The sequence below is a fragment of the Ursus maritimus genome, unplaced genomic scaffold (genome assembly GCF_017311325.1).
Source record: "Ursus maritimus isolate PB19 unplaced genomic scaffold, ASM1731132v1 scaffold_11, whole genome shotgun sequence".
Classification (NCBI taxonomy): Eukaryota; Metazoa; Chordata; class Mammalia; order Carnivora; family Ursidae; genus Ursus; species Ursus maritimus.
In genome coordinates this window covers 45,897,616-45,911,740 of record NW_024423453.1, presented here as the reverse complement: position 1 = coordinate 45,911,740, position 14,125 = coordinate 45,897,616, and the positions used below count along the sequence as shown (strand labels likewise).

Here is a 14,125-nt window from a genome sequence, read left to right as displayed (position 1 = left end):
CAGGGCCACCACCTAAACTGAGAACCTTAGGGAAATCTAGGGTTTGTGGTTTGTATTACAGCTTCTCAGGAAGATAGCATGAAGATGTGTAATATCTTTGTATTGTCTTACGAATTTATCACTTATGGATATAGTGATCTATTTTCTCATGGCTTGACTCTATAATTACAGACTTTAAAAACAAATCATGTCATGATTAGTCCAGAAATGTCAACCATAAAATTGTCAGGTATCAATTATAAAATTCACAGCATTATATAGATATTAGCAGTATTGTTTTGTTCTCAGAACATCAGCAGTTATGCACAACAATTATTGCCATGCTGCATATTTTTAAAATCCCTTTAGTAAGATAATGCCTGCTTCAGTGATAATAATATTTTATCTATCCTTTGTTCTTTCTGCCCAAGGTATTAAAAATTACTAGCTCCCACAGGTTTTTTTTTTCCCTTGTAAGTTTTTGTTAAAAAAAAGCCAACAACATGCCAAAAAACAAAATAAAACAAAAACCCTCCACCATAATAAAACTCAATTCAAAGAAAAGGTAAACTGCTAGTTAGAGACTATCCATGAACTAGGATCATGTTAGTGAGATATTTCAGTGCCAAGCACATCAAAAGAATTACAGTCACTCACAGGCTCTTCACATAAAATTTTCAGGTCAGTTCTTTTAACACACACATAAAAATAAAAATCTGATACTATGTAATACAAAATTCAAAAAGTGAACCATTTGCAAAGCAAAAGAAGCAAAGAAAAATTCAAACTCTTATCATTCTGACACTTGAGATTTTAAAAAAGGAAACCTTTAAAATGATCATTATTGGAGCAATGGGATGGTGCAGTCGGTTGAGCATCTGACTCTTGGTTTCAGCTCAGGTCATGATCTCAGGATCATAGGATCAAGACCCTGAGCTCAGCAGGGTGTCTGCTTAAATTTCTGTCTCCCTCACCCTCTACCCTTCCCACCCTCCCCAAGTAACAAATAAATCTTTAAAAATAAAATAAAATAAAATAAAATAATCATTATAGACAATAAGCAGTTGGAAAAATAATAAAAATAAAATAAAAATTAATAATAGTAATAAAATAAAATAATTACAAAATTGATATAATTGGTTCAAAGTCAGATGTAAGTCCATGATTAAACAATAACACCAAAATGAACTAAGTCTTTAACATAGGATAGTCCAGAAAAAATTATAAATCACACTTAAAAAGAAAAGAAAGGGAAAAAAAAAAGAATGAAGGAAGAAAAGGAAAAAAAAGGAAAGAGTTAAAATAAGTGTATTAAGAAAGAGAAAAAAACAGTGGAACGGCAAAGGGAACATGAGTTAATTCTTTGGGAAAAAATGGAATGTTAAATTTCTGGAAACTGTAATCATGAAATACAAATTTTTCATGAGAGGGAAGGAATACAAAACATATAAGTAGGATATTAAAATTATAAAATAATGCTGTATACGCCCCAATGCTAATACATCTAAAAATTTCTATGGAATAAATGATCTTGTGGGCAATAACAAACTTCTAAAGTATGCCAAGAAATAGGAAGTAAAATGAAAAAATGCATATTGAAATATTATTTCCACATAAAACTTTAAATAAAAACAGATGATTTATTACAAATTTACAAGGAACAGATTTAACATTTCCATGCCAAATCACGTGGTCAGGAGTATAGAAAAGGATAGAAAATTATCCAATTCAGCCTCTGAAGACGATATTGTTCTGAACGTATAATCATTTTTATGATTGTAAATGTGAAAATTCAAAATAAGATCCTAGCAAACTATATAAAACAGACTGTTAAGAAAGTCATCACTATTTTCAAGTATTTTTTTTCCACAAGAAGATAGTTAAAAAGTAGCAACATAAGATATTATATATAATATGTATATATTCATATATAATATTTATATATAATACATGTAAGATATTATATACAATGTGTATATGTTTATATTTAAGACAATATTAATAATATTAAAAAGTAGCAACATAAGTTATTATATATAATAATATGTATATGTATATATGTTCAATAAAAAAAGAGCTATTTCAAAAGAGGCTAAAAATGTATTTGATAAGAGTGAATACCTACTACTTGTCAAATCTCTTAGAAAATGAGGAATAGAAAAATCCTTTGTTTCCAGTCTTTTCCCCAGATCCACAGCAGCCACCCACTTTTGTGGTCCTACTCTGTATTCTGCTATCACTAAGATCTCTATTTCAAACATCCCACTCCAGCCCCACTTTTTAGCCTTCTGGTTCCATTTCTCTACTAATCCCCAGGACAGCTATTTGAATTAATTCAGATCCTAAATCCACTTATCCTACATCTACATTGTTTTGGCCTCCTCACCCCCATCTTCACTTACCTTTAGCCTAGTTTAGATTGCAAGGTGAATCATCAGACTCCCCTGTAAACAGATTAATCTCCATTATTATCCTCTTCATTCCTTGTAATAACTATCATTTCTCTCTAACTTAACTACAATCCTCAAAACGCTCTCAACCCGTCTGATAGTCCCACTCCATCTCCCATGATCGGAGACTGGTACGTGACCCTCTATCTTCTTTCCACAACGTTCTCCCACCATCTCCAGTGAGACTCACTGTCAGACGATGATTTAGTTTCCAACTCATGGATTGATTAGATGCAGGCTCTCCTTCTGCTCGTCTAAAGATATAAAAGCTTAGCTGGGATTTGTATCCCTAATTCAGCCTTCTACCTGTTAAAATGGGAGATGTCTCTTTGCTCCAACCAGGCCAATATCTCCACCAGAGTACGTCACTTTGATACATACAAATCTAACAACTTTTTTCATTCTACTTGTTAAAATGGAAGCACCCCCGATGTGATCATGGGTGGACTCTTCTATTCACTTGAATTAAATCCCTTGCGTCTTCTCAAGGACTTGTATTCTGTCTCTGTGTGAACACCCTTCCTTCCCACCCAACTGGTTCATTCTCATGGGTATACAATCAGACCCTCAGGTTTAGTTGGATGGGTCTATAATAGACCTTTTAAAAACTCTTTGTTTTTAAAAAGCAACGATGATCACAACAAAAACAAAACTTTGACCCATATTAATCTAGTTTCTCTGTATCTGTCTCAACAAACTACAGTTAATTTTTTCTACCCTTTGCCATCAAATTATTACCTACCATGGATTTTTTGTCTTCCTCAAAAATGTTTTTAATGTAATTTTTTGAGAAAGCAACACATGACTATAGTAAAGATCCAAATTGTACTAAATGTTAGGCAGTACAAAGTAAGCAATTTTTCTATCATTGATCTCCAATGCTCAGGTTTTTCTTTCTTGAAGTGATTTTATTTTTGTTATTTTGCACAAAGTATAGCACACTTTGCTTTTCCACTTAAGGATTTATCAAGGAAGTCTTTCATGGAAAATGTATGTGGTTATGCCTCATTCCTTTTAACAAATTCATGGCTTGCTATCTCCCATAAATGCCACTCTGAAAATCTTTGTAATTATATTTTATGGCATATGTTTATAGCATAAAGTCTTAAAAGTGGAATTATCAAATAAAGGGTATGTTTATTTACAGTTTTGATAGATGTTGTGAAATTGCCTTCCCCGGGGTTGTAATGCATGTTTGTACCAATGCTGTATGAGAGAGACTTTTTTCCCATGCCTTCCCTAACTCAATGTATTAGGAAAGTTTGCTTTTCGCCAAGAGCATTAATTGAAAACTTGATAGCCAAATGTAATTTTTAACAACAGTTTTATTGAGGTATAACTGATATACAGAGAACTGCTCACATTTAGCCTGTATAATTTCGTGAGTTTGGATATATACAAACACCTGGAGTCCATCACCACAATCAAGGTAATAGACCTATCCAACATCTCCCGAAGTTTCCTTGTATTCATCCCCCTCTTTTCTGTGGTAATAACTCATAACATCAGACTTACCCTCTTAAATTTTGAAGCGCGTAATACGGTACCGTTAATCGTAGGTACCATATTTGTAAGCAGACAAGAGTTGTTCAGTGGATATAAAGCTTCAGTTATGCAGTCAGAGTGTAAATTCTAATGTACATTCATTTTGTTATGATTGAGGTTGAGATCTTCAAAATTTTATTTCTTTTTTTCTGTGAATTCATGTGTACACATTTTTAAAATGTGGGTTGCTGATAATTTTCCAACTGATTTGTATGGACAGTACATACATAAAGAGAATTAGCTTATTAGAATATGTGTTACTTAAAAATCTAAGTTACTGAGTTATAATTTATTGTTTTTAAATTTTTCTTGCTATGGAAAACCTTTTAATTTTTTAAATTAAAATAAATTCTTTTTTTAATTAAAATAAATTCTTTTTTTAATTAAAATGAATTCTTTTTTAATTAAAATAAATTCTTTTTTTAATTAAAATAAATTCTTTATCTTAAAATAGAGAATAAAAGAATTTTTCAGTGTTTTTCTTCCATATTTTGTGGTTTAAATTTTTTACTTATAAAAATTGGCTTTTCTGAAATTTATTTAGTGTAAAGATTGAAAGAAGGAATCTAGCTCATTTATTTTCTCCAGATTCTATCCAATTATCCTAACACCAATTTTTAGAAAGATTTATTTATTGGAGAGAGAGAGAAAGAGAGAGAGAGCATGGGCACAGAGGAACATGTGACAGAAGCAGAGAGAGACTGTGAGTCCCAAGCAGACTCCGAGCTGAGCGGAAAGCCTGACATGGGGCTTGATCTTATGATCCTGAGATCATGACCTGAGCCAAAACCAAGAGTCGGTTGGTTAACTGATTGTGCCACCTAGGCACCCCCACCCTAGCAACATTTAATCAACACCTACTCTGCTCCCTTACCTCACTGACTTAGAATGCTACTTTCACCAGTAAAAAACAATTCATATATATTTAAGACTATGTATCGACTATCTGTGGCCAGTGCTAATATTTCCTGTTGTTTTATAACATATTTTATTATCTCGTATGACCAATCTATGTTCATTACTCTTCCGCCTCAGATTTTCCTGGATGTTGTTGCAAGTTAACTTTTTTCTTTTCTTTTTCTAAGATTTTATTTATTTATTTGAGAGAGAAAGAGAGCACAAGGGGATGGAGAGGCGGAGGGAAAAGGAGGAACAGACTCCCCACTGAGCAGGAGCCAGAACCAGGGCTCAATCCTAGGACTCTGGGACATGACCTGAGTTGAAGGCAGATGTTTAACCAACTGAGCTATTTTTTTTCTATATAGACATTAGAATCAACTTGCAAAATTTCATGAACAATTCTGGAATAAATTTATTAGGACCAAGTTAAATGAATAAATTATCTTAGGGAAAATAGGTTTATTTATGATACATCATTTCATCAAAGAACAAACACAATAGAAATTTCAGCTTGTTTAATTTTTCTTATAATTTTGGTAGTTTTATTTAATATTTTATTAATATAGATTTTGTGGAATTTTTGTTAGTCTTGTTCATAATTTGATGCAACTTGGAATTTTTAAGAATTATACTTTCCAGCTGATTATTGTTCCAATCACTGTTTTACTCAAATGGTTTTTGTCCCTCCCAGTCACTGAATGTTTCTTGTCAAGATAACCCTGGCCTCTCTTTTATACAACCCAGTGGTCATCCTCTCTTTCTTTATTTTGATTTCCAGCATCAATTGACCATATGCCGAATCTATCCTCCTTGAAAATCTTCCCTCTTATGGCCTCTTTGACATCATATTCTCCAGATTTTTAAAAATTCAAGTCACCAGGAACTTTCTTTCTATGTACTTTGCTGTTCCTTCCTTCTTACCTGACTTTCAAATGTTGTAGTGTCCTTGGGTCCTTTTTTCCTCTCTAGCTACATTCTCCCCTAAGTGACTTCATTGGGCCTTACACATGCTCTCTTCTCTATTGTATTTCAGAATCATCGTTAGAGACTTTTAGATATTGAAGACTGTCATGTATCAGATTATGTTTCCCTGGGAGGGGGGGTGCTCATAAACCTCCAAAAGAAGGTACATACATGCTTCTTTAAAAAACTCTCAGAAGGGTAATGACTCCTTCAGGCATATATGAGCTGCAATGTTCACATTTGAGATAATTCAACTGGCAAAATGATGCAAAACTTGACTTTGTAGCAAAAACCATAAATAATACAACATCTACTCTGCAAGCCTTCCAAACTAGTCTAAATTTGTTAGCAAGGGTCGTGGACAATTTATATCATCCTCACTTTTCTCTTAATTAAGGCAGATTTATACTGCAGGAAAAGCTCTGGCTGCATCTTTATACTACAAGAAAAACACATGAACCCATGACTCACCTAAGAAAAAGAAGTTACCTCACTTTCTAAAACAAACACAAGTGGCCCTATTCCCTGGGCTTTAAAATCTAGAATCCTGGCCTCAAGATTTCTGTCAAGACTGATGATCATTTTGTATCTAATAATTGCCTGTACTACAGTCGGCGGGTGTATTCTGACCCATTTCAAATGTTACTACGCAGCAACGGTCACACAAGAGTGTTGAACAACACCTCCTGCAACAGAAAGAGCAAGTAACTCATCTTAGTCCGACTATGATTACTAAATTTTCCAGAGGGAAAAAAAAAAAAAAACCCTGATCAGAAAAACCTCACATAGGGGCGCCGGGGTGGCGCAGTTGTTAAGCATCTGCCTTCGGCTCAGGGTGTGATCCCAGCATTCTGGGATCGAGCCCCGCATCAGGCTCCTCCGCTGGGAGCCTGCTTCTTCCTCCTCTCCCACTCCCCCTGCTTGTGTTCCCTCTCTTGCTGGCTGTCTCTCTCTGTCAAATAAATAAATAAAATCTTAAAAAAAAAAAAAAAGAAAAAGAAAGACAAACCTCACATAGCCTACAGGGAAAATGGAGAAAAAGAAAGCAGCCGATGACCTCTGGGACTGGCCAGGTGCTATCAGCTATGCTGGTGCATCAGGCAAAACCCCTCTGTGACCAGGATAAATCAAGACAAGAGCAAGATCCCTAGTAATCATATCTGAGCGTTGAAAAAACATAAACGCTACCTAAGCCACAAAAGAGCAAACCGTTCTCTGGTCCCTAAGAGGAGTACCTGCCGCTGCTTCTCCACTTACAGATTCAGTTTCAGTCCAGTCTTCCTTCCAGATAAATGTATGAGGATAGACGATCATATCTCAATAAATAAATAAATTAATAAATAATCGAAGAATTACTCCTGCTTCCTGTTAGCGTCTAATCCACAGCAAACACCCGTTTCCTCAAATCCTCCCGAAAATCATCTAACATGGACTCAGATTCATTAATTGTGAGTTTTAGTGATAAAAATTGAAAATTAATAAGCTAGGGAGCCATAAAGAGTTACGGATTCTTAATAAAAATGAGGAAACCATAAGGTATAACTATGTACCTACTTATTAAGGAAAGTGAATGCAGTCATCTCATGTTCAATAGAAGAGAGGGAAAACGATAGCATTTTCAATGGAAATAAGTATAATCAAGTGCTGAGATCACTGTATTGAATGAATAAATTAAATATCAAGGAGAGACAAAGTCTGTTCATGGCATGGGTCTCAACTCAAGAGTTCAGTAGTAATTTTCAATAGGAACAGGATTTCTATCATCTAAGTTCCACTGTTTTATGACATTTTATATTGGGGTTTTGTAGTGCTACTTGATTTTTCACATGCTCATTTCTTTTCATACTAACTATATTTAAATTATTGAAGTCTAGTACCTCATCAAGTATTTTCTTTATCATGTTTTGTACTTTAGTACAGAGGCTTTTTTACATTGATTAATTTTTTTTAAAGATTTTATTTATCTATTTGACAGAGAGAGAGCACAAGGGGGGGGAGCAGGAGAGGAAGAGGCAGGCTCCCCGCCAGGCAGGGAGCCCAATGTGGGGCTAGATCCCAGGATCCTGGGAGCATGACCTGAGCCAAAGACAGATGCTTAACTGACTGAGCCACCCAGGTGCCCCAGACATTGATTAATTTTGATATTATTTACTGATTCATTTTAGTATCTTTTAGAATTATGTGAAATTTATTCAAAATTAGTTGTCATTGTGTTTTTTTGCATGTGTCATGGGTCAAATAGACACATATGATACCAAATGATCAAACTGAAAGAGAGAACTAACTTTGCCCAGTTAAATATTTAAAATGCATAAAATAACAGAAAGGAAATGTTCTTTGCAGTTGTACCAACTAAAAGCCATTCTATCGTTAGGAATATTCTTTCATGCAAAGTGAAAATCAAGAAAGGTTGAAAAAAATGTATTCAGAAGTCCAGGATCCATTGAGAGACAAGTACCTTTATCATTTTTAAGATTTAATGAAAGATTGGCTTATTTGGCCTGTCTCTTTCCTGGCTAACAAGCTGCTTTTTCTTCCACACTCATGCTGTTTTAATTAATCCTACCCGTTGCAATAGCTTGATTTTCTGGAGAACGAAAGGAGCTGTTTTGTTCTGTAAACACTTTCTGTGGGTGCTTGGACACATGAGGAGATGAATAAACAAATGATAGATCTTTTCTAACTAATACTGCTAGTTTACCAAGTGCAAACAGAAGATGAAAGCGTCTTTGTTTTGGTTCTCATCTTTTCTTCAGAGGAAATGCCCAACCATGACTGTTCATTGTTTATAAAAGTCTCAAGGAATTAGTTTTTTCAGAGCTGATGATTGTTTTTTGAAAAGGAAATGTGAGAAAAAAGGAATGTAGCTAAGAGACAGAAATACTGTTTTGGGGCAGTATGGTTGTAGTTAACCGTACAAATCTCCGGTACAGTTCCTTTCTTTATATTGCTTCTGGCAAAAACTTGGACAATGTTTTCCTCATCAGTTTTTGTCATGACCACTGTCTACTCTGCTTTGTTTTTTTTTTACTAGGTTTTCCTCTGATGCTAAGGCATATATTAAACTCATATATATATATATGTGTATATATATATATATATATATTTAATTTTCTGACTTTAAATTCTTTGATATAACTCCCCATAATAATTCTGGCTTTGTTACTGACACTGTCTAAACACAGAAATATTGGTCATTGAGTTCTTTTTAGTCAATAAATGGGAATACACTTCAAATGGAAAAATAACAGCGATCTTATCTGCCATATTAAGGCATTAGGATGGTGTTCTGTAGATGAATGGAGATTTATTACAGGTGTTTAAGTAGTATTTAAAAATGGTATCTGTGTTAGCATTCTGCCAACAATATAGATAGCATATTCAAGGGGACTGCTAGGAAGTCACTACAGGTGACCATAGTTACTATAAGTGACATAATCAGGGCTCTTTAAGGTGAGGTCAGACTCAAGAAATGGTTATAAAATAAAAGTAGCGGGGCTTGGTGATTGGTCATTTGGGAACATGAGGGGAAGAAACAGTCTCTGTGCTCTAGGCTGTGTCTTATTTAAGAAGCCTTCATCGGGCGCCTGGGTGGCTCAGTCAGTTAAGCTTCCAACTCTTGATTACAGCTCAGGTTATGGTCTCAGGTTCCCGGAATTGAGCCCAGCATCAGGCTCCACACTCAGAGGAATCTCTTCCTTTTCCTCTGCCTACACTCCCGCTGCTGTTCCCCTGCTCATGTGCATGCTTTCTTTCTGTCTCTCAAATAAATAAATCTTAAAAAAAAAAAAAAAAAAGAAGTCTTCAAGCCAATATTATTTCTATCCCCTCGTGAATAAATGGAAAGCCTGTAATGATATCCTGAGGTTTTTATTTTTAAATTTTTATATGTTTCTTAATTTCCAAATGGCCCAGCCAGTTCTAGGCCTCAAACACACCTACTTGTATGATAAGTACTTTTTGTTTCTCCTTTAATTTTTAAATTCCAAGGAAAGAAGCTACAATATTGCCAGGATGTCCAATAGGCACTAAGCAAAGTCAATATTACACAGCCAAAGTCAATATTAGAAGGGTGACATTATAAAACAAACACGATTTTATTTTGTTAATTGATGACCCTAGTGTTCGGTTACTCTTTGTGTTTTATTTTCCAAAGAAACACCTATGAAATTTGACATTTTCTGGGATCTTAAAACCCACTAGAATAAATACTGATATAATACTAAAACATTAGGGCTACCAATGTATCTTAATATGGATTTCAAAATGTAGAATGAGAGTAGGGTTTATCACTCACAAGCAAAATTTGTTATAACTTCAGAATCCCCTTCTGATGTTGAGAGGATATTCATGCAATAAATCTGTGAATATGTATATACAGCAAATTGAGAATTAAAAGAGGAAAAGGTAGATTATTATTGGATTTTCCTATTAATATATGTAAAAGATAAAAAATACTTTAAAATATTTTCTATTAGTAGTAATAGATACTAAAATTATGCTATTTTTTGCCTTTTATTATTATTATTTTTTAAATATTTATTTATTTATTTATTTTAGAGGTGGGGCAGTGGAGGGGCAGAGGGAGAGAGATTCTCAAGCAGACCCCGAGCTGAGCGCACAGCACGGGTGAGGCTGGATCTCAGGATCACTGGCTGAGCTGAAACCAAGAATCAGATGCTCAGCTGACTGTGCCACCCAGGTGCCCCCATTTTTTACCTTTATAAACACGTGTGTTTTTCTTAAAGACCCAGAAAATAACTCTATATTTAGAGATATAAATCTGTTTCATTTTTACTGTTCTAGATGGGGAAACAAAAATCATTAGGAAATATCTAGTATCTCTGAAGAAGCAGAAATCCCACAGAAATTCTCAATTGGCCTATTTCATAACTATTTCATTAAAAAATTGGAACAACCATATTTGTTGGGAAAATACCCATAAAAGTATAGAGTTTCATTTCCTGAGAATGCCTGAGTATGTTCCTTGCCCGCTGATAACCAAATGAAAGTGGCAGTCAACTCTCCAAAACATGGCAGCCTAGTGGAGCTTGTTATTCCAAGATGATGCAAGACCAAGACTTTAAGATCCACAGAAACATCTAGGGAAAGCAGTGGTCCTTTGCTCTCTCTAGAACTTTCAGTCTTTTTTTTTCCTGGATTAAGAATCAGCACTTGAATTCATGTCTTTTCTCTGATCTTTGCTGCCCTCTACTGACTCATACTGCACTTCTTTTTCTGCTTAAATCTACTTAATCTATATCCAATTAATGTAATTATTGTGTTGAATTAAGTATTTATGGGAAGCCAACCTTTAAAGATTTCCAACTTACAGGCAAAACATCTACCTTGCCTTTAGGTTAACTCCACTGGTCCAAAGAATAAATTAGAGGGATTACTCACCCATAACTGACAAAACTGTTGAAAAGAGAAATAATATTCCAGTTTATTAAAATAACAGAAACATAATTTGACATACTATCTCAAGGGATGGAGGCAATATAAAAATACTTAATGGACTTATACAAAATTTTCACATTTTATACCAAATAGTACCATGGTAGATACAATAATTACCTAAGAAAATAACCAAAAAATATAAACGAAGTCCAAGTATTTTTACAAGGATGTTAGTAACATTTATATAAATAACCAAACAAAATTATAAATGAAGGATGTATAATACGGCTGAAATTGAGAAGTCCTTATAAAGGTGTGTGTGTATTTCTATATATATATATAAAATTGTGTGTCATGTTGACATTAAAAACAGATTTCATATGATAATAATCATGATATCCTCAGTCATATAAAATATAAAATTTAAAGTATAAAATAAAATAGCATGTAAAAGTGAAGACAGTAAAATTCAGAAAGGGGTTTACCACTTGTATGTGAAAAGTGAATTTGTATTTTTGTGTAACTGATTTGCTTTTGCTGTATGGATGAATAATTATGCATGAAAAAGAAATGAAAGAAAGTGGCATGTGCACGCATGATAAGGCTTGGTGAAATATTGTCCAGTATTATTTCCATTTAACCTTGCTTGGATCACAGCTGAGGTTTACAGATTTAGAGTGCTAGGCTGAATAGCCGCTTGGCTATTATGAAAAATTCATGGTCTCAGGCAAGATTTCAATCACTGCCACATCTCTAAAGGTGATAAATAAAAAGCCCACCTTTATTCACACAGATGCTCCAAATGGTAACATCTATAATGTGATGCCTAAAATTACTGAATGAAAAAGGGAAACAAAGCTTATCTTTATGAATTCTAGAACTTTTATTTTAATTTGGTCTACCAAAATTTTCCTACTAGTTTAAGTTCAGAGGTCATTGTTGAATTCATAATACCACCAAAGTCTTCATACTATTTTAAAGCCGAATGGATGAGTAGCTGAAATTATCCTTCTGTTCTATTTTCTGAAATTTACACCTCCATGTTTCTAGTTTTCCTCTTCAAAATATTCATCTATGATTCACTTTTTACCTCCTTTTCTTTCCTGCCTGAAAGTGGCCATCTCTTAAGGTTTTGTTCTCTGTCTTTCCATTTCTATCTCTATGTTCTTACTCTTTCAAGCCTTGAGAATTATCTCCCTGACTGCTTTTCTCATTCCCCTTCTGCATTTCTAGTAGTCTCCTGCACACAGGTCGCCTGCTTCACTGACACCTCCAACACAAGTGTAAAATTAAGTTCCTCTCAAACAAATTGGGAGGATGGTAGTGATCACTGAGTTCAGCCCCCTTTTAGGTTAAAAATCTGAGGCTACAGAAGCAAACTTACTTGCCCAAGCTCACACATTAATTGGGAGTAACTGCCAGTCAGTACAACATTCTTCCTACCACACTAAACTTCCTATTCCCTGGCTAATTTCAGATTTCTTCTCCTACATGATTCTTTCCAAAATTATCTTCAGTCATCCACGTATGAAATCATGGTTTAAAAAGATTATTCTTCTTTGCTCCAAAATCTGGTCATTCTGTTCCATTCCATTGATCCATTGATTATTTTTTTACAATAACATCTATACCTTTCTTAAAAATTTTTCAGTCAAGTCAATTAAAATCAAGAGTTCTACAAAGCCTGCAATAAAAAGTAGTGGGCCATATCTACATTTCTTTCCCATCCTTGATTTCTGTTCTAAGAGGCAGATGGTCTTATACCTTTTACCTGCTTTTTTTCCGAGATTCACCATCATGTATCCTAAAAAATGGGTATATGCTATTTTTTGCAATATTCTATTTTGTTACATAGTAACTTTTTACTTCCTTCCTTGAAAAATAAGAATTTATTTCTTTACGATATTAACAACCTTCCCTTCTCATTCCTTTCTGAACATCTTAATGTCATTATTTTAGTTTGGGTTAAATAAACATTCAGCATTTTCCTTACTGCCTTTAAATAAAAGTTACTTCAACAGGAGTCACATAAGTATGTTATGAGTATGAGTTCTTTACTGTGTAACTTTCAGTTTTCCCAGGAATTAGTACTTGTTTTATTTTCATTTATTAAATTTTTTTCTGTACCTATTACTATGTTTCACCTACAAACACTCGGAGAGAAAAGTAACTCCTTCCTCGACATATGAAACCTATCAGGTGATTAATCAATTTTTGTTTTATTCTTAGAGCCTTCCTTCCTGGAACCCTTCCGTAAGAACTGATCTAGACAGCTGTGCAGCAGTTCTGGGCTCCCCTTCTCCATGGCTGTGGCAGTTTCTGGTACTTCTCTCCTCTTGTAAACCTGCTACTGGAATTCCAAGTTTCCCGCTTCTTGATTATTCTTTCATTTTAATGAAGTCAGTCTTGCTGTAGTTTCTTGAGAAGTGTATGGCAGATAGTTTTAGAGCTTGGCTATATGAAAAAGCCCTTAGTCTACTTTCTCATTTGATGATCGACCATGTGAGTTCAAAATCTAGATGGAAAATTGTTTTTCACAGAACATTGAAGGCATGATTCCATTTTCTTTTCAGCTTCAAAGTTGCTGTTGAGAAGTCTGAGACTATTCTGACCGCCTGTTTTTAATCTGTATCTCACTTCCCTGAAATTCTGCAATACTGTGCTTTGCTGTGAAAAGCTTTTCATTCATTGAAGTGGGTACTAATCAACACTGATCTGTAAATCCAGACATTTCAGTCCTGGGTGTTTTCTTATTTCTTTCTGTATGATTTCTTTTCTTTCAAATTTTCTTTTGTCTTTTTCTGGGATCCTATTACTTGAGTGTCTGAACTTTAAGATTAAACCTCTAAAATTTTATCTGTCTTGTTTATCTTCCGTTTTGCCTTTTG

General features: G+C 34.3%; 1 long non-coding RNA gene across 1 annotated transcript in view; it reads right to left on the bottom strand.

The window, feature by feature from the left end:
* LOC103658058 overlaps positions 1 to 14,125 on the bottom strand; it is a 52,560-nt gene that overhangs the window by 13,807 nt on the left and 24,628 nt on the right. The window contains exon 3 of the long non-coding RNA XR_567036.1: positions 2,382 to 2,423. This is a non-coding gene — a long non-coding RNA (uncharacterized LOC103658058). The remainder of the gene's footprint in view (positions 1 to 2,381; positions 2,424 to 14,125) is intronic.